At 33.7% G+C, this 24,710-nt stretch overlaps 1 pseudogene; it reads right to left on the reverse strand.

Moving 5' to 3' along the window:
• Positions 1-2,469: 2,469 nt before the first annotated feature.
• LOC112017341 (uncharacterized) lies at positions 2,470-23,180 on the reverse strand (annotated as a pseudogene).
• Between the last annotated feature and the right edge of the window lie 1,530 nt (positions 23,181-24,710).

Consider the following 24,710-nt stretch of genomic DNA (forward strand, 5'->3'; position numbering starts at 1 on the left):
CAATTGAAGTAGACTATGTTAATAATTTAACTTGTAGTACTTTTTTTTTTCTTAGAAAAAAAACTTGTAGTACTAGATTGAACTACATAGTGCAAGCATGTTATGTATGCCCAAACTTTTATTATTAAAACAAAAAAATATGGTAGATTATTAAAACAATATAGAATAAATAACGATTTCTTTTTGAACTTAAAAAAATTCTCGTTAGTAGAATTTTAATGAAATAGAATTTTTATATATTTAGAAATTTTGGCAATGACTAAAGAGAGAATGTGTAATTTTTTAATTATTGGTACATCACAGGACATAAGGAGAACACATTCATTTGGTATAATCACAAGGCGCAGGAAACAACTTCCTTCTAGTGATGGCTAATCTTGAGAAAGAGAGTGAAGGAACCATGTGGTGTGTTTGGTGGCCAGGATTAAGTTATAGGTGTAACTTTTACACCATTCAATAACTTTAAATGATGTTAATATTTTGAAAATTCTATTGTTGAATTACATGTTATATATGTTTAATACACATACCAGATTTCATATCAATCAAATATTATTTAATATTTGATTGATAAATTCATGTTTTATGCATAATTTATAATATAAAAGGTAGAATTTTAAACATTTTATACATAAGATAGTTATTGATCTCTAATTATCTTAGAATTTTTCAAGCGTGAAGGACATAAAGATAAGATGTAATCTAGATGTAGATTTGTCAAAATTTGCATCCAATAAAAAAAAAGATCGATTGAATCCATATATATATATATATATATATATATATAATTTGCATTAAGATACTAATGTGGGATTTTTTTTTTATGTTAATTAAATATTTGTTTTCATGTTATTCTTTTAACCATGTTATTATTAGGTTTGCCACGTTAACATCCCCTTAGTCCTTATCTAAGTCATCGAATTTTGTAGGTGAGATAACGGAAATTACCAAAATGAAATATGATAAAAAAATTCAAGGACTAAAATGAAATATATAAAAACAAGAGGATTAAAATGAACACACACCCTAAATACAAAAATGAAAAGCTTATTATATAATATATATTTCAATTTAGGGTTTAATTCGAAACAGCCTCAAATTATATAAGAAATATGTAATTTACTAATTTCTTTATTAAATAGTAATCATTTGGTGCAACCACGGCATCTATAACTTAACTTGATCACGTCAGACTTCTTGGAGTCCTTTCATTTGTCAATTGTCAAACAACTTTTGAGAAGTCGGATTGAGTTGGAATATCTCATACAACAAAATGAAGTAACGTCTTCTATCTCCTATTCGACCTCATCATGCTCTTGCTGTGAAGAAGCCTCGTGAAGGCCCTTAAGAGACGTCACATTGATGATTAATGGCCCCCCTCTTTGTGTGATTCACACCTTTGGAGGCAAGGTTTTCTCGGCTCCAACTGCTTGACTCCCACCCCCCCATGTCAACTACTTAGGATTTATTTTATCTTTGAAATTGGAGAGTAAGGTGAGTGAAGTTAAGTTTAAGAAAAAAAAAAAAAAGACCGCTAGAAGATTAGTTATGTTCTATGGTATTAAATATTTAAAAAAAAAAAAATTTATAAAATGAGTGTAACTAAAAGAGAATGTTAAGATGGATAAATGATAATACAATGAAAGTTAGGATTCAAAATGTAGAGATTTGCTTAAAGATAAGGACAATCATTCTTGAAGATGTAAGCCCCTTGGGTTAGGTTCCATTAATTTCAATAAGGGTCTCCAATGATGGATTGCGATAAAATGGACTAGGTTGCCCAGTGTTTGTCCTGCCTACACATGGTTTGGAGAGTAAGCTACATGCCTCATGGATCACGGTGGAGAGTAGGGATCACCACTTGGTTTTAAATGGATTGAGAACCACTTTGAACCCAATTTATAAAGACCTTTCTCTTAATAATTAAAAGATCAAATTTGACAATAACTAATAGTTAGTGGACTGAATTGACAATTTAACTAGTATTAAAATACTAATATTGAAATTTTTATTAAAAAAAGAAAAGAAAAGAAAATTGAATTGCTACAAAATAAAAGTGAATATTTGAATTACGAGCAAACTCGGCCCAATAGCAAATAGGCAGGCCGAAAGTGGAAAAGGGTTATTTACTCTCTTTTTTCAGCCTAATAGCAAGGCTGGTGAGGCTGAAAAACGAAAAAAAGAAAAAAGAAAAAAAGAAAAAAATAAAACTGTACATGAAGATAATCCCCACCAAACGTATAAATTGATTTATGGTTTAATTAAGAGAGATGTTAGGTCTATAATAACTTTACAATATTTTTACAACAAATCATAGGTGGTTAGTTGTTATTGGTTCAAATTTGAAACTAACACTAAGATTACCTTTTTGCTCCAACAATAACAACCAGTAACAATCTGCCACTTAGAATTTATTATAAAGATGTTGTAAACATATTATTTCTCTTTAATTAAACAGGGTAATCTAAATCAAGTGTGAGGCAATGACTCTGCAAGCCCAAGAAGTTTATTGATGAAACTCTTAATTGATGAGGGCCACCAATAAGTTGATGATCCTTTGAGAATCAGTTTATATGATAAGCTCTCCTCAAATTGAGGCACAGTTTGCTCTCTCTTGTTGCTTTGTGCAACTACGCCATGGATTCCGTGCACCCTATCACCATCCTTTTCGGTGCTGTTATTTCTTGATGTCTTAGAATTAACTCGTACAAAAATTTGGGTTTATTTTAACATAAAAACCTACCTTTTTTTTAAATAATTTTACGCAACTTCTTTTCAAAAACACCAATATCAGATTATTTATTCTACATTCTATTTTATTTAATTAATCATATTTCATTCTTTTTATTATTATTATTATCTTCATAAATAGAGAGAGAATCTAATCAGACATAAGAGCAAGAGGAGAGAGAAAATAAAATAAAATATTGAAATACAATGTGAACAATGCTCGTGTATATATTTATGGTTACTGTAGCAATTATGTATTTTTACATAATTTTGTGGGTGAATTTTGAGTTTGGTTGGCTAAAATATGGTCCTTGTTATATTATACAAGCATTGATGCAAGTGTTTTTACCCTACAAATAAGGCAGAACATACTCTTCAATATCACTTTGGGAGATGTCAAGATGATATCCAGGAACACTTATGTACTTGACCCTTCCTGCTTCATCTAAGGTTTTCAAACCAATCCAATCCTCAATGTAAAGCTGTTTCTGCACAACTAGTGACAAAAGCTAAGATACCACTTAGGCTCAAAACACAAAAAAACTATGTTGTAGTACATATGAAGTTTTAGATTATAGCGCTAAATTAAGGTGACATAACTTCTTTTTGTTCCAAGGAAAAAACAACTGATGTTTTTATCATGCTAACTCGTGTTATACACTGCAGAACTATGCCCAGGCCCTTTATCATGCCACATAACTCTCATAGCCAATGGTTTGCATTGTCTGCTATAAATTTCCTCTAAAGATTTAGACAAGCCTTAATTAATATTCCAGCTTGAGATTTAATGAAATGGATCATCAATTTATTGTTACAAATAATCTGATTGTTTCCTTCACATTCTCAAATTCACCCAAGAAATGGTCAATCAAAATCTTCCCTTGCTTCATGGAAATGAACTATTAGCATTGTATTCTTTCTCCAGCTGTAATAATAAACAATGTGTCTCCAGTCATGCTTTTTTCATGATACAAAAGTTGCAGCCATCATTTACTGTAAGTGAAAGTGCTCATATTGGTAATTTAAATGTCTTAGCATTTCAGCTAAATGATGACTGTGTCAGCAAAACATTCAAATTTGGAAAGTAAACTAGGTTTCAAGCTAAACACAATACCTGTTGTGGAGGTAAAATTGGCTTGAAGGCCCCATCTGGGTAATATCCAAACCAGGAGGTTTCCTTAGATGTCAAAAGAGTATCATTCTCAAACTGTTGAGCATTCAAAAAAAAAAAAAAGGACGGAGAAGATTGAGAGACGCTTCAACTTTAAATTTTCTTATTCTGAGAAAATTTAAGCAATCTGAGAGGACCAAGAATGTTACTAAATGGAAATATACCTCACCAACTTGCAATGATTAGCCTGTTAAAAGAGAGAGAGAGAGAGAGAGAGAGAGAGAGAGAGAGAGAGAGTTTACCATGATAAGCACCAAGTTCTGTAAGCTAATGAACCGTTCCTTATAAGTGGAGTTTCTCTCGTCAGGGAGTTCATTGTTAAGCTTTGGAAGAAATCTGCAATTCTCTAAATAGTTGGGAATAGCCTGGAAATGTAATAGTAAATTCTGATGTTTTGGTTTTCATCTATTTCAGAAAAGATGGAAATATGATAAGGTGTTAAATTATCAATGCATGTAGATGGACGGCTATATGACAGGCCAAAAAATCAGTTTCGCCCTCTGTGACTACAGAGTAATTTAAAAAAAGAATACTGAGCCAAAAGCAATTGAAAAGAAGATCACTGCAATATCTGTAAGGGTTCATCAGGTTATACTACTCACATTTGGTAATTTGAAAAAACTGCTGGGAGCAAAGTGATCCTGTCATTCAAGAAATCAAAGGTCATGCTTTGTAGAAACATCTAAGATAGCATAATTTGACAGAAAAAGAGTGACAAGATGAAATTAACCAACTTCAATAAAGGAGTTCAAATGTTATAGAAGTTGACAGAGAGAGAGAGAGAGAGAGAGAGATTTATACTTGGAAAAGGTCAGTGTAGAGCAATGACTTGATTAGTTTGTCCACAAGAATGCATTTAAAACCAGACTGTAAAAGCGAAAGGCATATAAGAATATTAGACAGAGCTCAAGATAGGATTAAACAAATTGTAAAATTTATATAAGAATACATCTATTCCTTACCATGTCTTTTGCCACTAGTCGTAGGTGATCATTATCAAAAACAAGCATTAACTTTTAAATTAATGGTTCTCAAAATTTAACAATATATAATACGCAGGCACTAGCCATTAACCCCAAAAAAAATGAAAATTTGAAGTCTCCAGAATAGGCTTCATTGACAATATGCAGAAAAGTGGTAGACGATAACAACAATGAATCTTAAAATTATGAGGAAAAAAGTTCTCAAAGAAGACTAAGAACAGCATTATATAGAGGATATACACTAATTTAAAAAAAAAAAAAAAAATTCAATGTTCTGTAGATAGATTTATGAACCTATGCAACATACGGTCAGAGTATGAAGTGATGAGACAGCACTAATTTACATTAGCTAAGGAATTTCAATTTCCTATATACACAGCTTAATGAGAGAACAAAATAATGTAATTCCATAGCTGAAAATGGAGAAAAAAAAAAAAAAAAAACTACAGGTGAATTACTGTTGACTAGAACGTGGGATGGAATTAACAGCGGAATATAGATGATACCATAGTTATTTAGAGTATTTAACATTTTGAAGGAAAAAAAAAAAAATCTTGTACATGAACTCAGAGCGATAATTTGATTCATCTATCACAAATTTATTTTATCATCATTTCAAATTACACAGATGTTACTCTAAGCTTCAATTGTCTGTTATATTTCAGGCAGAATCAATGGTTATAACCTCACATTTCCATCCCCCGTTACCAAACAGGGAATAGAAAAAGAACCCAAAGTGAAGGAATACAAAGAAAAACAGTACAGTTTATCAAGTCAAAATGCTTTCAAAAAATATATACATAAATCTAACAGATTGATATCTAAAAAATGTTATTCAGCTAAATAATGAACTTAAGAACACCATTCATTATGCCGATTTCACACAATTTAGGCATATAAATGAATGTTCAAAAAAAAAAAAAAAAAACTAAAATTTCATCATAACAAAGTTCATGCAATGGGTTAAACAATGAATTAAAAACACTAAACTAGCAAAGTTTATCATAAAGACTGGTTCTTACAGGAGGTCCTCCATCTCAAAATTCCAAAACACCTCGACCTATTAAACAACCCTGTTAAATCAAATGAAAGTTAAGAATAGGAACCAGTAAATAGAGGCTGCCTGCTGAGGATCAAAAGCCAATATTAGTTGCAATTTCTATGAAATTTTCGAAGGTATCAATTAACAATTATGACTTTCCGTCTTTATTCAATTAAATTTATTCCAGGCCATATTAGCTTTTCAATGTGCCATGTCAACACTCTGTTTGCTACATATGCAATTTATTTAATTTCAAACTGACTGTTAGTTGAAATTAAAGGAAAATACTATCACACACACAGAAAATACAAGAGAAAACGTGACTTGAAGTCAAGATTTTGTGTGAAATAAACAGTGCTCCGAAATTAATACCTTTTACAATTTTCGGGACTAAGTAAATCTCAACTCTCTAAATTTGAGGTAAGAAAATTGAACTTGGACCAAATTACAAGGACAAAAATGATTTTAACCATTAATTTACTAATAGAAAGCAATGAAATGAAAATTTAATGCAACTTGAGAAGTAGAATAGCACATTCTATACTAACATAATTTTCCTCTGATGAGATCAGAGAAACAGTAAACCTGTTTCTGAGGATACCAAGCATGATTAGAGAGCATCCTACCTAAAATCACAAAATGCAAACTAACATGCATTTAACCTTTTCATTTATTTATCATGAATTAGGGCCACCTAGACACATAAAATGACAAGGAGAGCTTCACTGCATCAATCATCCTTGACCAACAGCAAATTCAAAATATCATCCCCCAAAGTTTGAACATCAGTTGTTCTGTGATTTCAATAAAGGAATAAAATTGAAGTTAAGACAGATTACCTAGCACAATAAGACAAACTAAACAATAAGCATAATTACGTAGATCAAGCAGATCAAGGAAGAACATTGAACGCACCCAAGTGGTACAATTGAGGTTGGAATCACCAGAAGTTCAAGAGGAAGCTGAAATGAGATGTGCTAGAGGCGGTGAAAAAAAGGCAAGATGATATATTATTTGCGGTTGCTACAATTGAGATTGGAACCACCAGAAGTTCAAGAGGAAGCTAAAATGAGATGTGCTAGAGGCGGTTAAAAAAAGGCAAGATGATATATTATTTGCTGGAGGGGTATGGTTTTGTGGAAGCATTCAAAGAACCAGGGAAGGAACTAGGATTTCGAATGAGGGGAGGCAAGATACACTCAAACCCAAATGCTTAAAAAATTTGTTATAACCCAAAGACAACCATGTGTTTTATCTAAGCAACTTATAAAAGAATATATACATACATATATATAGGTGTGTGCGTGCGCGCGCGCATGTTTATTCTAAGCTTCTTTGAGAAACTTCATCAAACACTTAAGCTGTAATTATCCTATACTAATGCTTTAAGATAAATTTCATGAATCATTTAAAACCCAAACAAAAACCCACAAAAAGAATCAAAATTTAATGAAAATTTGAATAAAGAAAGTGTCCTTTTTGTGAAAGCATGAAAGTATTGAACAAAAATGAAGCATGAAAATTAAAAAAACAATCTTTATATATTATATATTTTGCTTTTTCTCATTGGGCCGGGAGGCCTAAGCATAGTTCCGTCCTGCAAAGAACCTATATACACAACTCATTTCTTACATACAAACTCATGGGTAGAAATCATCTTTGAAAACAAGCTTACAAGGGAAGGGTGCTAAAGAATTTATATACATGTGATTAAGTTTGCATTTAAGGCATGTGGGACACTTGGAACGTAATATATCATGTTAAAATTGGATGACTTTTAAGGCTCCGCTTGTGAGTTCATAAGGAAATGGAATGGAATGAAATCATTATAAGAGAATGGAAAAGAATGGAATGGAATGGAATGTATTTAAGTAAAGGAAAGGAATAGAATCAAGTAACTTTGATTGGATGTTTTAAAATAAATGAATGAAAATGAATGGAATGTAAGTAATCTTGTTTGTGAAGAATATTGAGGAATGAAATGGAATCATTTTTGACAATATTACTATTAGACCCCTATTTTAAGATAAATGGTTGAATATATAGGGGTATTTTGAGAGTTTTAGTAAAAAAATCATTAAATTTAATTTCATTCCCTCCCATTCCTCCCAATTTCGGGGGAGAATGAAAATTTGAAATTTTAAGGGAATAGAGAGTAATGAGTGATCTCTCCTACCTATTTCATTCTCTCTTACTTAAACTTCCAAACAAAGAAATGAGTTTTCTATTTCCTCCATTAAAATCCCCAAACAAGAGAATGAAAAAATATTCTAAAATTATTATTTTCATTCATTTCCATTTCATTCTAAAGAGTTTGTTACTATGTCATAAGAAACAATGAAGACACTGTCAATGAGTAATCAAATGATCATTACGAATATCATGCTACATTACAAATACATTTAAAACAGGAAAAACTTGATTCTCAAATCACCTGGGAGACACCAACGATGTTGTAACCCTGACTCAGTTTGTTCATTTCCTTCACCTGTAGTATAATAGTGACCATGAATCAGTTGAAGGGGAAACGAAAAACAAACCTCAAGATCCAGGAGAGGTAAACAGCCAATCTAACCAACAGAGATATATCACCTTGTCGCAAACAGTTGCAACCTGCAAAAAAATGTAAAATAATTCAAATTACAACCATACAATGTAAAACATGACTTCCAATAAGATGGGTCTAGTTCTATTAAGCACATGCCTGTGAGGCTTGAAAATGGAATCCCATGTTCCATCTCCAACTTCTCTGCAGTAAGGAAAGAAATGAACACATGGAGATAAAAAACTGACATTTGCAACTTGAAAAAAAATTGACAAATAATGAAACAAGCACATGGGTGAACTATTTTACATAGTCATGGAATAAAATGTCCCAAAATTAAAATATACTTGGTCAATTACTTTTAAGATAAAAAAAAAGGTTCCAAAAAATATTTGAAAATTCCCAGAACACTGTGTTTGTGCGCGCGCGCACACAACTACATTTTGTCCATTAAATCATAGACCAATTGGGAATTTTATGAGTAAATCCAAAAAGTAAAAATGATATGTAAAATAAAAAAGGAATAACACAATTTTATTTAGAAAAAAAATGGTTATTGAAAAAAAAAAAAAAACACAATCCTTGAAATATTTTCTATATTTCTCATAAAAATAATATTAAAACTTTCTTAAAATAATTTATTACCAATACTTTAAGAGCATTCGTTAACTAAACACTTTAAAATTTAGTTGCACACTAGAAAATGAGTTGGTGCTGGGTTGAGGTGAGAAACATTAATTATAAATATCCCAACAAAACAATTTTTATCCAAACCCATTAACCTAATCATGACCCATTTAATTTGGATAAGTCATGATTAGAGGTGGCAATTGAGCGAGTTGGGTAGATTTTGAGTTGGGTCTTAAATGCGTCGGATATATAATTACCCATTAACCCATTTATTACAAGTTTAAATTTATATTATTTACCCATTACTCTCACAACCCATTTAATAATCCAACTCATCCTTTTAACCTATTAAAATCAAAGACTTAAAATTTCTCATTCTCATGCTAGAAAACAAAATAATAACGTCTAACACAATAATACATTAACTAGTTTCATCACACGCGCTTTGCATGTGCAATGAAACTTTTTTTTTTTTTTTTAGTTTTATTTTATTTTATTTTATAGGAACAGGATGGTAGTTTTGGTTGTCTACATGGGTAGTGGGAAGTATATAGAACATGGTGTAGTTTTATAAACACGGGTAGTTTTTTGTTATTATTATCAATTTATGGTTTTAACCTCATTTTTATGTTTTAGGAATAATGATAAGTTAATTGAATTAGGGGTATTTTTGAAATAAAAAAAAAGATAAGAACTAACTTTCTGAATCTTCTTAATATACAGAGAAGAACTAACTTTTTGAATCTTCTTAATATATAGTGAGTTTTAAAAGATAAATACATTGGCGGATCATCAATAGGACCGAGGGGGGCTTGGCTCCCCCAAAATTTTTCAAAAAAATTAAGAATTTTTTTTTTTTGGGTGGAATTATCCTAAATGATTTGAAATTTTCTAAAAGAACCTTATCATTTTGGCCCCCCATACCCAATAATATACATATGTTTTTAAGAAAGTCTAAAAATAAACATAACTTTCATTTAAATAGAAGAATAATGCTAGAGATACAAATTATTTTACAAAAAATATCACAAACTGCCGATGTGGTGAGTGATTATTAGTAAATGAAAAAGTGATATTAATAGTGGGCTTAGATGAGAATCAATAAAAGGTTGGCCACATCAACATTTTGTAAAAATATTGTAAAATAAAATACAACCCATAAATATATATGTTAAACAATGGCGGTTCCAGGAATTTTCTTGAGGGGGGTCATTAAGAAACTTAAATTAAATAAGTTTTAATAAAAAGATAACTTGAATATATTGTGTTATTGAAAAAAAAACACATATATGAAATTTTACAATTCTTTCTACGAGTCTTCATATTTTGAAATCGTCATATGATAGTTTATTATCAATTGTCATTGTCTATTGTCAATGTAGATGTAACCATTTTATTGTATTAAGTTTGTATAACATTTTTATTTTTATGTAGTTGTCATTATTTATTAGTTATTTCATAAATTATTGACCCACATAACCACACTCATCCATACATAAAACATTTAACAATTACAAACTTTACTATTTTTTTTCCTTGAATCACTGGTTTTATAACAAAAGGATATATATATACACATGTAACAAATCCTTTGTATTTCTTGGTTATTAAATTATATAAAGTTATAGTATATTTATACTATACATGTATACCTTCACACACATCACAATTCACACAAATAACATTGTATCAAAAAATAAAAAAATAATGCACAAAATTAGTGTTGATGATGTATGGAATCAGTTAGTTGAATACTTCGGCTTCGGTGGACTACGGCGTTAGCGAAAGCCTATAAAGAGAGGACGAGATCCTTGGACGTTTGAAGTAATATGTTTAATGTTTTCCAGTACTTGCTTATTATTGTTGTGTCTTAAGTAAATAAGTATTTTATGCTGCTTATGGACAAAGTTATGTTGTATTATGTATTTTTAATTCCCTAAAAGCACAAGCTCTTAAGCATGTGCCATGATTGTGGACGAATGATTACATAGTATGGATTTCTGAATATATATGTATGATTGTATGGGAATCCTCCATTTTCTATGATTCAAAATGATCCACAGAAGGCGAAAAGTCAAAGACGAGTAAAATCCTTGGACGCAAGGAAGTATCGTCTAAGAGCTTTCCTTTAGATAAGGATAAAGCAAGAATAAAGGTATGTCCGTCTAAGCTCAAAGGCAAGACAAACCTGAAGTGCAATTGTCTACACCATGGACGAACAATGTGCGTGTGAAAACACCACAGGCCCACAGACGAATCTAACCAACTTAACAGTCCAACCCATGGACGAGCATTCGTGGGAAAATTTCATTAAGGACGAGTAAATAGTCGTCCTAAACTTGAGCAACAATTAAATATGCTAAAAAGACGTCATTCATAGACGAACTTTACTTGAAAATGAACATCTCATGATGTTACAGGAAGGAATTCGTCCATATGATCAAGACGAGATAAAACCTCAATAAAAAGAAAAATCCCACAACCACAAAAATGGTATGGACGATATAAATGGAACTCGTTCGCAAAGCACAAGGAATAATTGAAAACAATGAACAATGATAAAGAAGGAACATTCATACATTCATAAAATTCAAAGGGTAGACGACCACCGTCCAAAAACCCTTAGAAGAGTAATGAGTACTTATCCATAATACTCGTCCATAAACTTGGACGAAGAAATTGTACTTGAATAAATTAAAAAAAAAAAAAAAACAAGTAAAAGCCCAAAACACTAGGACACTTTTAAACAAAAAACATAAAAAACTTTCTGAAAGATGAATTCAATTTACTGGGTTTGTCTTCGGATCGTCCTGGTTCACCTCGTTAGTGGCATCGTCCTCCACATTTACGTCCTCAGAACCCGTCATAAGCAAGGAACTCTCTGTGGCAAGGGGGATCTTAAATACATTGAAGTTCAAGTCAGGGAATGCGTCCTTGGCATTAGCACGGAAGTCCTCATACCCAGCAGCGTAATGGCTGTCTAGACGATTCTTGTATTCGTCAGACTTCTTGAAGGCTGATATGGCTTCTTCACGTGCCTTCTCCAAGGACGAATTAAACTTTGAAACTTGTCCCTCCAAGTACACGATGCGAGTATCTTTTTCAATAGCATCTGCTTTAAGTTCCTCAACCTCGTCCTTCAGTTTCGTCTCAATTCCTAGCAAACGGTTGACTTCATCTGTTAGCCTGATCACCTCCCCCTTTTTTAGCAAAACTTCATTGCTTAGCTCCTTAGCCTTCTCTTTTGCCATCTTGGCCTCCTCAGCAAGTTCCTTAGCCTGGCACGTCGCTGTATAAAACTTTGACATAGCCTGTGCATGGACGAATGAGAGTTAGCAAGATAATAAAAAAAAAAAAAGCAGCACAAGGACGAGTTAAGGTCCTACCTTAAAGAGGTTGTGGACGCTAGAACGTTCAAATTCCTTCACTGACATGTTGTAACATTGGTTAACTTCGTTGTTAGTGACGATTCCTTTGAATGTCCTCCACGCATACCCCTCGTCCAGTACCAAGTTAGAGGGATGATCTGATTGCTTTGACGGATGAGGCTTCCGAGAGGTCTTAGCTGAAGGTGCAGGATCAGTCTGAATAGGATGAATTATTTGGACGGGCTCCATATTGGTAGGAGACTCGTCCAGATTCACCGTCGGAGGAGTGAATTTGGGGACCTTGGGAAGAGAAGTCTGAGTGGTTTTTGGTTTTTTAGGACCTCGACGACTAGGAAGGTCGTCCAGGTCCACAGCACTTGAAATTTTCTTGGACTTCCTCTTCCCAGGCTAGACGGTAGCCTTCTGGACGACTGGAGGCACAGGAGCATCCTCGTCTCCACTAGTTATTGTTTTTTCCCTATTTTCTCTCATTGTAAATATTCTTAAAATGAAGGAAATCAGTTAAAATGATAATAAAAAAAATATAAAAAAAAAATATAATAATAATAATAGAGATGGAAATGGAAGGAGATGAACGATACTTACTCCTACGAGTAGTTTCTTCGTGGCCTAGATTCTCAGCAGTTGGTTCTGGACCAAGACCCCACGTAGCTAAACTGCTGAGAGTTACTAAATCGTGGAAAGTTCTTTTAGGGAAGACACGTACTTGGTCAATTCGATCCAAGTAAGATCTATCCAAACGTGGACGAGTAACAGCTGCACCAACAAAAGAAAGGTAGTTAGACAAATGAAAGTTAGAAAGTGTAAGGAATAAAATAAATAACATGAAAAGAAAACATACCCTCAGGACGAAGGCGACCTATGGGGCTGGTAAAAAGAGGGAAGAGGGCATTATTAACATTTGTTGGGTCCCTAGCCCAGTTTCTAGAAATGATAAAAAACTCTTGTTTCCAGAGCCTATCAGACGAGCTACGACCCTTTATTAAGCTATAGTGAGAGCCTTTGGACGAGAACTGGTAAAACCAGCTGACTGTTTTATTTTTGAAGGCTTATAACAGTAGAGGAATTCGTCCACTGTTATAGGACGTTCCCCTTCCAGTGCCTCACGCCATAACACTTGCATGGCGACTATCGTCCTCCAACCATTGGGATTAAGTTGATTAGGACCAATACCTAACCTATGAAGAAGACCTCTACAAAAGGAATTTAAGGGAAACCTAAGACCAACTAAGAGATAAGACGAGTATACTCCCAAACCAGAAGAAGGTCAATAACACCACTCTCCTTCCCTGGGCAGACGAGGTTCAAACTCGATAGGAATTTGGTATCTATCTACTAATGTTTTTAACTTAGGAGCGTCCAAAGTGGATGCTACCTTAGGTGCACAGCTATATATGATGAAAATGACACGTGGCAATCGCGTGGGGAAATGTAATCGATTTAATCACTTAACGAATTAAACCATGACACGTGGCTATATAAATGGGATAAAATCCCTATAGTATCCCTGGACGACGCCCTGGACAAGGGGGCAACTGATGGATAACAAAAAATCACATCTATAGTTCGTCCAGATGGGTCGTCCATGATGAACGGTTAGCTAAACAACCAAGCCATCTCCTATTCGTCCAGATATCTCGTCCTTGGGATGTTGGGCAATTGATTAAACTTCAGGGAATCAAGTCGAAGGAATCGTCCATGTGTAAGGTGCGTGGACGACCACACAACGGCGTGACAAAGAGTCGTCCATGCGCTCTGGGTAATTAATTAAACTTCAGGGAATCAAGTCAAAGGAATCGTCCATGTGTAAAGTGCGTGGACGACCACACAACGGCGCGACAAAGAGTCGTCCATGCGCAGAGCGCATGGACGACTACCCAACACTTAGCAAATTTTGGAGCGGTTCATCAACTCGTGTTCATCGCCGCCAATCCCTCCCACGTATATAACTTCCAACGGCGGTTATGATTTTTATAGCCGTTGGGGAGGTTATGTCCGGATTCCAAGATTCTGGGGGAAGTTATTGAACTCACTAATCAGTGCCTGTCACGCAGTCGCCTTCCATCCAACACATACAATCTATGGCGGCTGCGATGGCAAAATTAACCAGCTAGAATCAAGAGTTGACTAGGGAGATAGAAAGGCAGCACCGAGAAGGGCATGCTGAGAGACAATCCCAGAGTCAAGAAGATAGAGGATGAAATGCTGAGCCCGAGATTCGATCAAGAGGCACCACTTCGCGAAGGGTGCCACATCTGGAGAAGGAAATGGATCAGATGAGGAAGGTTATGGACGAGATGAAGGAGAACATGAGAAGGGCAAATCCTGTAGAGGATTTGGTTCATCGAACAGACTCCCCTTTCACTGCTTCCATCAATGGGCATCCTTTGCCGCCTAATTCCTAACAAGCGCAATAAGAATAAATATTGTCGCTTCCATAGGGATCATGGGCATGACACGGACGAGTGTTATGACTTGAAGCAGCAGATTGAGAATCTCATTAGACAAGGAAAGTTGAGGCATTTCGTTGAAAGGGATCATAAAGATTAAAAATTGAAAGCAAAGATGGAAGAGTCATCATGGCCCCCACTCGGAGAAATAAGAGTTATCATTGATGGGACGTCAACAGGACAATCCTCCAAGGTGAAGAAGACGTACCTCAAAGCGGTGCAGAACGTCCAACTCTCTGGACGACCCCTAAGGATGAAGGAAACAGACGAGCTAACCATCTCTTTTATGGACGAAGAAGCTGAGAGGATCCATCATCCACACGACGATGCAATCATCATTACCCTACTCATAGCAGATTACAGAACCAGGAGGGTGTTGGTGGATAATGGAGGCTTAGCAGATTTGAGGTACGTCTTCTTCGCCTTGGAGGATTGTCCTGTCGATGTCCCACCAATGATAACTCTTATTTCTCCGAGTGGGGGCCGTGATGACTCTTCCATCTTTGCTTTCAATTTTTCATCTTTATGATCCCTTCCAATGAAATGCCTCAACTTTCCTTGTCTAATGAGATTCTCAATTTGCTGCTTCAAGTCATAACACTCGTCCGTGTCATGCCCATGATCCCTATGGAAGCGACAATATTTATTCTTATTGCGCTTGTTAGGAATTAGGCGGCAAGGGATGCCCATTGATGGAAGCAGTGAAAGGGGAGTCTGTTCGGTGAACCAAAACCTCTACGGGATTTGCCCTTCTCATGTTCTCCTTCATCTCATCCATAACCTTCCTTATCTGATCCATTTCCTTCTCCAGATGTGGCACCCTTCGCGAAGAGGTGCCTCTTGATCGAATCTCGGGCTCAGCATTTCCTCTTCTATCTTCTTGACTCTGGGATTGTCTCTCAGCATGCCCTTCTCGGCGCTGCCTTTCTATCTCCCTAGTCAACTCTTGATTCTGGCGGGTCAATTCCGCCATCGCGGCCGCCATAGATTGTATGTGTTGGATGGAAGGCGACTGCGTGACAGGTGCTGATTGGTGATTTCGGTGGGGATGACTAGAAGCATCCCTACTCTCTTGGTGGCCTGGGCTAGTAGCCCTCGATCTGGTCCGAACTATTCGACTTTTTGTCCCAGAAAAAGCAAATCGCAAATCGATTCACGTTCCCACAGACGGCCCCAACTGATGATGTATGGAATCAGTTAGTTGAACACTTCAGCTTCGGTGGACTACGGCGTTAGCGAAGGCCTATAAAGACAGAAAACAATCAAAGGGTGACCGGGGTGAACCGGCCAAATACCCTCCGATGACAAAGTTAGTTTCTTCTCTTCTAATGGAGTTTTAACTTTATTCAATGTAAAATCTCAGGGAATTCATACCATTGCATGGTTAAGACCGGTCCTTATATAGGGTATTCTAGGGCGGTTACTAGTTCAATAACTTCCCCCAGAATCTTGGAATCCGGACATAACCTCCCCAACGGCTATAAAAATCATAACCGCCGTTGGAAGTTACATACGTGGGAGGGATTGGTGGCGATGAACACGGGTTGATGAACCGCTCCAAAATTTGCTAAGTGTTGCGTAGTCGTCCATGCGCTCTGCGCATGGATGACTCTTTGTTGTGCCGTTGTGTGGTCGTCCATTCACCTTACACATGGACGATTCCTTCGACTTGATTCCCTGAAGGTTAATCAATTGCCCAACATCCCAAGGACGAGATATCTGGACGAATAGGAGATGGCCTGGTTGTTTGGCTAACCATTCATCATGGACGACCCATCTGGACGAACCATAGATGTGATTTTTTGTTATCCATCAAGTGTCACACACACACACACACAATATAAATTTATAATAATGAGAGACATTCAGAACTCACAAATACTCACATTTTACTTTTAGAGTCGAAAATATATAGAAAGTCAGATAGAAAATAGAAATGAGATGAAATTCATGAGAGAAAGGGAAAGTGATTTGTGTTGTTAATTAGTTTTGGGATGAACTAATCTATGTTGTTTGATTTTTGTGCTAAATTAATTTGTGATCAGGGTGTGTAAGAGTTAAGCCAAGTTGTACAAAAATATTTTTAATGATAATTAAATTAATAAAAAAATATTATATATATAAATATTTTCTTTTGAAGTTAGGGGATTCATTTGAACCCCTGACTTACAATGCAACTGCCCCTAATGTTAAAAAATTACAATAATTAAACATCCAACATCTTTAAAATGAATACATAAGTATTTAACAATTACCTCAACAAATAAAAGGGAAAAAAAATTCTAATTTTCATCCCAACACATCTAGGACTTACTTGTACAACAGTAGTAGAAAAATTGAAAAGTCAACAGTTTTGTTGATTCGCCGCACCACCAGGTCCCCAAACAATTGTAGAAAATTTTGCTTACAATGCTCTCACAAGTGACTCTTTTTGTCTCTATTGGCTTTTGCCTTCTTCTTCTTTTTTTTCTTCAATTTTTTCCTTTTCCCACTATTGCCGCAGTCTTGTGTCTACAATATAAAAGTAAAGTTCTATGTGACTAGACTAGACAAGAAATAGTAAAAGACAAACTTTAAACTTCTGTAAGCCCCTCAACTCTGTATAATGCACTTGTGTTACTTTACTTTTCATTTGTTTTCTTTTGATTTCTTTACTTTACTTTTCATTTGCTTTTTTTTTTTTCCTTATAATATATATATATATATATATATTTTTTGATTTGTTTTCCTTATAATATATTATTTGTTATTATAATAATCAATATATTATATACCATATGGCATTATAATTTATAAATGTACTTGATTAGTTTGATTAAAAAAAAAATTAATATGTATTTAGTTGTTATTTATAGCATATATTGAGTTATGAAATAATGTACATTACTATTTTAGATTTCATACATACAAAAAAAGAAAAAGAAAAAGAATTATACATGGTCCCTCCAAAGATAAATTCCTAGCTTGATAAATAATGAGTTTTAAGAGAAAAAATCACTATCATCTTTGTTTTAAAAATTCATAAAATAATTAAAAATTAAAACAAAAAAATAGCATGAAAAATACTGAAAGTGAAGAACATCTTCCTCCATACCATTTCTTGTATTTTCTTTTCCTAAGTAGACGTTTTCTTTGCAACCTAACACAACTTTTACAAAAAAAAAAAAAAAAAAAAAAAAATTTCAGATTCCTTACAAAGACGAACAAGTCCGTTGTGATCTAGCTCAATTGATCTCCATGAGTACAAGGCCGTTGTCCAACAAGTCCGTCGAGAACCTGCTGCCAACCTAGTCCGATGACAAGCGAAGGAGACCCACTCACAGAGAAATAGAAGAAGAAGAAGGACTAAGAGGCCAAGTCGTGGAGCTCGATCTATCTCGTTTATTGCTGGTACAATCTGAGAGGTTAAGCAGTGTTTGGAGGAAAAGAAAATTTTGATAGGAAGATGAAGGAAAAATGAAGAGAGAGAGAGAGAGCTATAAGTTTAGTTTTAGGGTTTACAATTTTTTTTTCCTTTTAGAATTTAGATTATAAAAGTAAAAAAAATTAAATAAATGGGTTGGGTTGGGTCATGATTTGTATACATGCAAGTTCTTTAGTTATTATCAAATAAATGCAACTACTACATGAGGACCACAGGAACTGAATCTAAATAATATATAACAAACTATTTTTTTGGATACAATTTGACCCATGATCAGCAAAAGTTTTTTTGAGAGAATAATATAAAGAATTTTCTTTTAACATTATGAATATATAATGTTGTGAGCGCATACATGCAATATCCTTCAGCACCAGATTGATAGCTCAGATACTCAGTGAGCTCTTCACCGGGGAAACCATATTAACAACAATAAGAAATCAACTTATAACATCATTTACACTAATCAGCTAATCCACTAAAGCACTAAGACAATATTTTTGAAAACTAACAAAGGGGAAAAAAAGAGAGACTAAAATCCCCACAAAGAAATGTTTTAAGTTTGATTCTGATATAGCAGTCAAGAAATTTCAAGAGAGGAATTGAAATCTGATGAATAGATGTACAAAAACTCAAGACTGAAAATACTGAAACTTCTTATAAAATATGAAACCACTTATGTACTCATTAGAACATCATTAATGATTTTTTACCCTCTTTGATTGGTGAATCACATTATTTAACCAAGAAAACTTTTGTAGATGCTGGAACTCTAGAAATCTACTTTATACTATAAGATTAACAGAGTTTGTACCCATACCAAGCTCAACTTGTCTGCTAAGATATATAATCACACGATAAGCACAGTTGTAAATAAAACAAGCATTATCGTTCCTTTTGGCTTATTTTTCGTTCTGCTTCCGAAAGCAAAGCTTACTTTATATAACTAACAACTACTTTGCATAAATTGTAAGAGAAATATGGAGATTTTGGGACCCTTTGATTTGCCCACAATCAACATGTATATGTTTGCAAGCTTTTGCAAATCAGATTAGTCAAGTAGGGTGTAGTGTGGTGTATCCAGGTGAGAAATGACATTTTATACCACCCTGCAATTAGTACTCAGTCTCTTTCGCATTTTATCATTTGTGGTACCATTCTGCAATCTGTACCTACCCTCTTTTCTCTATATGCCATTTTCTTCCCCTTTTCCTCAGCAACTCACAGATACTAAATTTCTTACATTATCAACCCCCTAAATTAAGATTTTTGTGAGCTCCTCGCTAAGTTCTATTGAGCTTTACTAAATTTAATATTAACAGAAGAAAAATACACATGAACTGCAGAAGGATTTTAAAATCTCTAATTCTCTATGCTCCTCTATCTTCCTAGTTCCTACTATTTTTGCAGTTTTTTAGCACACCAACAAAAACTAACAGACTTGCAAACCCCTAACAGGACCGTGTCAAATGAAATACAGGTATGCTTGATGTTTGTTAGTTAGTACAACACTTGTTAAAACATGATCTTGAAGTTGAATTTATAAGTTTAATTAATTAAAAACAAATACTAATATCCAAAGTGATCTAATTGCAGTATAATTCACTGATTTATTATGTTAACTGGTAAGAATTCTAAATGATCAAATAAAATGAAGACTCACTTGATTTCTTGCCTCAACAGTTAGCTTTACACTCACATACATGCATATACACATTGATTAATGATAGACTTTTGTTTGGATTGCAGTTTCTATATAACAGAAACTTCAATTACAACACAAAACCTTCTTTCGTAGCTACTATAAAGTTATGGTTTACAATTATGTTTTTATTGACTTTAATTCCTTGTCAAATTTGATTGTATTTTGTTCAATCATTTTCCAATATTTTTGTGGGATTTAATGTAAGGGTTGAGTGTGAGAGTTTGGTAAAGACTTGTGAAGAAAGTGAAGTTCGCGATTGGCTCATGAGTGGATAACCCGCAAAAGGCCACATGAGAAGCACATGCTGAAATCTGAACAGTCTCATACTAGGTTGGATTTCGCGAGTCACTTCGTGACTCAGGCCAATTCGTGAGTGACCCGTGAAACTCACTACTTGAACCTTTTTGAAATGTGTTTTTCTTATTTCTTTACCAACACTATTTAAGCCCACATTATCCACGAAATTGTAAAAGAGTTTTTGAGAGAGAAAACCCTAGTAATACACTTGAGAGTTAAAGATTGTAAACCCATAATCTTCTACACAATTTCTCTTAGTTTTCCTCTACTCTTACCTCTCCAATTACAAATCCTTTAAAGGTTTTTAACCCAAATACTTGTCTCGTCCAATCTGAGTGCTGAGTGAAGTTTGATGCATGTAGGAAGCATTGGAAGAAGCCATCGATTGGTGGATGCAATTTGGAGCTAATTGTAGGATTCGAATAACTAGTGAAGACAAGACTCGGTGAAGCCTGTTGGTAGCTAAAATTTGGAGGGTTCAAGTACATTGGGTAGATTAGGCTTGGAGGAACTTTTTGATATTCGTGTATTCCAACTTTATTCACTAGTAGATCGATTTCAGCTTGGAAGGCTGCAGAGAAGTTTTTCTCTGAGTAGTTCGGTTTCCTCTTTGATAACACGTCTCAGTGTTATCTTGTGTTTGCATCTCTCTTCCTTTTCACTTTAAGCTTTATATTTATTGTTGCTTGCTTATTGTTATAGCTTAGAGAGTTGTTCCAATAATTGCATATCGTTTACTCTTGTTTTACACTTAGATAAATTAGAGTAAAAGCAATTAAGCCGTGTTTTTAAAATTGAGGGTTTAAACAAGTTATAGTGTTTTACACTATTTTAGCTTTCAGCTACAAAGATATCAATTAACCAAAGCTTGTATGTCAAATATAATATAAATTAAACACCCAAAAGAAGAACTAAACAAGAAATTTGTTAAAATTAAAACTGTACCATAAAGTACTATGAAGGGTATGAAGTGTGAAAGTGGAAAGGTCATGAAGACCAAGATGGAGATGGAGGCAATCATTGGTAAAGGAAATGCCATGAAATTTATGGGTTTTTGTTAAAGAGAAGTGAAAATATGATCGAAGGGAACAAATAATAATGAATCCGGGAACTTTTGGGGGAATCTTTGTAAAAAATTTTGTTCATGGTTTTATGGTTTGCTTGCTTTGGTTGATTGTCTTGCTGGGGTGTTACTACGTGGCTTGGCATGTCAGCTTCTTCTTCTTATTCTATATTTTTGTTTGGGTGCTTGCTTGCATGAGTTTATTTTCTTTGATTTATTTTTAGTTCTTCTAAAAATAAAACTTATTTTAAGTTTAAAAACAAGTCATGTAGAAAATAAATTAGATTTTAAATAAAAATTTGAGGTGGATTCCAATTAACTCAATTAATAAAATTTATTATCATCAAATGAGTGGCTAGATATGAATCTCTCTTGTATGAAAAAGTGAGTTGATGATAAAAAGAAATCAAAAGTAAATGTGAAGTGAAATGTGTAGTCAGTGTTGTATATATAGATATATACAATGATAGGTTGTAATAATGATGTTTAAGTTTGGAGAATATATGGTTTCATAAAGTTAAAATTCAAGTTCTGGAATTTTCTAAGTGAAAATTCGAAAATTTGAATTTTTTGGAATTTTCTAGAATTTTCTGCAGAATTTTCTGGTGACTGTTCAGAAAGGTTGAAGAGGTTTTAATATTTGTTAACCATTTTATGAAAAAAATAACTAACTCTCTATACGTGTCTTTACATGAAACATAACCATAGGGGTATAAATAGAGGCTTATGTTCACTTAAAAAAATACTAACTTTACAAAAAAATAGTAAGTTTGAGAGAAACACAAGAAATTCTATGGTCATTCTCCAAAATTACTATCTGTAAAACCCAACATCTTGGTTGTATCTTGGAGACAAATTTGCGATAACCCTTTAGAAATAAAAGTGTGGGGGGCAAATATTGTCTAAGAAAAACGATATAGTGCTTTCAAGTTATCTATTTTTTGTTTGTCTTTTATGTTAATCTTGTTCTTCCATTATTACTTTGTGTAATGTTCCCAACAGTAAATTCTAATTATCTCAACTACTATGATCTCTTGTATTGGGTTCATCGTAACTCTAAATTAAGATTATAGTGAAGATATAGTTGTCAAGACTTTCCCTTTACAGATGTAGACCGTTAAGCCAAATTACAGAAACTTTGTGTTCTCTCTTTAATTTGTATTCTCTTTCTCAGATCTAACACTAACTAAAGACAATGAGGACAAAGACAGATAGATGAGGACGTGTATTTTTCATTATGTTTCAAGAAGAATTCAATGACACTCGTGCTGCACTAACTATTTAGTAAGCTTTAGATTGTTAGAGATATATTAGACGTATTAGCCCAATGTAATAGACCCAAGCTCACTCCTACTTGTACTAGTAGTCTAGGGTTTAGTCGCTTATATATACCCATGTTAGGGTTCATTGTAACACAAATTTTGTACTACACTCTTACATAATAAAGATGTAACCCTTAAGGGATTTCTCTATGGATGTAGGCAGACAAGGCTAAACTACGTAACTCTCGTGTTCTCAGTGTATCTATTCTATACTTCCTCTTTCGCATCCACTCTAGCATATACAATATGGTATAACATGTCACGTTGTTAATATATTTAACATGGTATTAGAGCCAAACATCGTTCTTGGTAACAAACAAACATCTCTACACAGTAAAGAAGATTCATACATGTATAGCACAGATCCACAATACCCTTGCTTGTTTTCAGATCTGAACCCCACAGCATCACACAGCTTCCATGGACCACCATCGTGGTCTTGTTGCTATGTCTCAGATCACAGCCCAAGGTTCGGGTTGGGTGGCTAGATGACGTCATTGGGTGACGTCAATCCCGTGTTAGAGATATATTAATTAGACGTATTAGCTTAATGTAATAAGCCCAAGCCCACTCCTGCTTGTACTAGTAGTTTAGGGTTTAGTTGTCTATATATACGCATGTTAGGGTTCATTGTAACACAGATTTTGTACTACACTGTTACATAATAAAGATGTAGCCCTTAAGGGATTCTTCCGTGGATGTAGGCTGACAAAGTTGAATCATGTAATCCTTGTGTTCTTGGTGTATCTATTCTATGCTTCCCTTTTCGCATTCACTCTATCATATACAATATGGTATAACACGTCACATTGCTAATATATTTAACACAAATTATGTATTACGTGGGTGTTTTTAGATAACTTAACCACTGCTATTACAAAATAACCTTAACTTCACAAAACCCAAAGTAACAAATTAATTAATAGCTTTGAACTCTATTATCATCATTGGACTATTTGATTGGAAACTTTTTACTCGTATACTTTTGGACTCGGGAAGCCTCTTTTTGATGGATTCTTACCAACCACACAAATTGTTTCTTTCCCACTTTAGTATATGTTCTTACTACCGACGAGACAATATAACAACCATAGGAATTTTTTAGAATCAAATCAAGACTTTGTCTCTGTAAAATAAAGCTTATAAAGTGATGCGTGAAGACATCAAAATGTTTTTTATTTTTTATTTTTATTTTTTATTTTATATATTTAAAAAAATTATTTACAGAAGACTTTATCTATATTTATATCTATATCTATATTTTATATTATTACTAAAAGCTGAATCATAATATTTATTATTGCTATGCTACCGTTGAACCATATTAGTAGTCACATCATTCATTTATTTTTTATATTTTCTTTTCTCTATTTAAACTTTTCTTCCCCCAATTTTCAAAAAAAAAAAAAAAAAAAGAAGAGAAAAAAAAGAAAGAAAAAATTCTTCTTTTCCCTATTAGTTCACATACCTACTATTACGTTTCTTCCAACCTTTCCCTTTTTTTTTTGTCTCTTTATCTCCTCACTACTTAACTATTATATTTCCTTCATCTTTTTTTATTTTGGCTTTTCTTCTACTTATTTCATTTTGTATAAATTTGATATCATTTTTCCATTAAATTCATATTTTTCCCACACAAAACTGTGAGTACTCTCTCTCTTTCTTTCTCTACTTTCTTTCGGTGAATTTTTGTTCTTTCTTATAACTCTAATTAAGGTTGATGGTTTTTTTAATTTTTTTTTTAATATGTGTTATAGCTTTGGTTGAATTTTAGTTTGGGTTAATATATACTTAATTTTTTTGGAAACAGGAATTTGAACATGCCTACTAATTGTTTGAGTAATAAATTATTATAACGCCTATTATTTATTCCTTTAGTTTTATTTTAATTTTGGCTAAGATAACATTGTAATTTTGTAATGAGTTTTTTTTTTAATATGATAATTTCCTTATTTCTTAAGA

The sequence above is a fragment of the Quercus suber genome, unplaced genomic scaffold, assembly GCF_002906115.3.
Source record: "Quercus suber isolate HL8 unplaced genomic scaffold, Cork oak 2.0 scaffold_774, whole genome shotgun sequence".
NCBI lineage: Eukaryota > Viridiplantae > Streptophyta > Magnoliopsida > Fagales > Fagaceae > Quercus > Quercus suber.